Source organism: Penaeus japonicus, unplaced genomic scaffold (assembly GCF_977035675.1).
Source record: "Penaeus japonicus unplaced genomic scaffold, GWHDUDI00000001_assembly GWHDUDI00000026, whole genome shotgun sequence".
In the NCBI taxonomy this organism is placed as follows: Eukaryota; Metazoa; Arthropoda; class Malacostraca; order Decapoda; family Penaeidae; genus Penaeus; species Penaeus japonicus.
This window is the reverse complement of record NW_028234428.1, coordinates 12,067,298-12,067,748: the sequence shown is the minus strand read 5'-3', so window position 1 is coordinate 12,067,748 and position 451 is coordinate 12,067,298.

The window sequence follows — 451 nt, the reverse complement described above, 5'->3', positions numbered from 1 at the left end:
CGTTCCTCGGGACTCGGTCGCTGACTTCGAGACGTCAGCCCTAGTGACCGAGCGCTGACGGCTGGTGCGTGTCAGGACGGCTTTGCATCTTGAGGAACTTTGATCGAGTGCAGCATTGTTGCATGCTTGCAAATCTACAGGCGCAAAGACATTCGCACGCTTACACGCATACACACGCACGGACGTATGTATGTACACACACTTACACACACACACAAACAAACACAGACACATCTCTCAACTACCATTACTTTATTAAGTGAATTATAGCCTTCGACCCTAACTTGTTGCGAGCGTAACTACCTGCTCTCGAGACCCCCCGCCCCCCCCCCTCACCCCCCACCTCCCGCACGACTCGAATATTCAACGACTTCGTGCCTCGAGGGAAAGAGTTTGGAAGAGGGAGGGGGTTGAGGTAGGAAGGGGAGGGGGAGGAAGGAGGAAAGTAAGG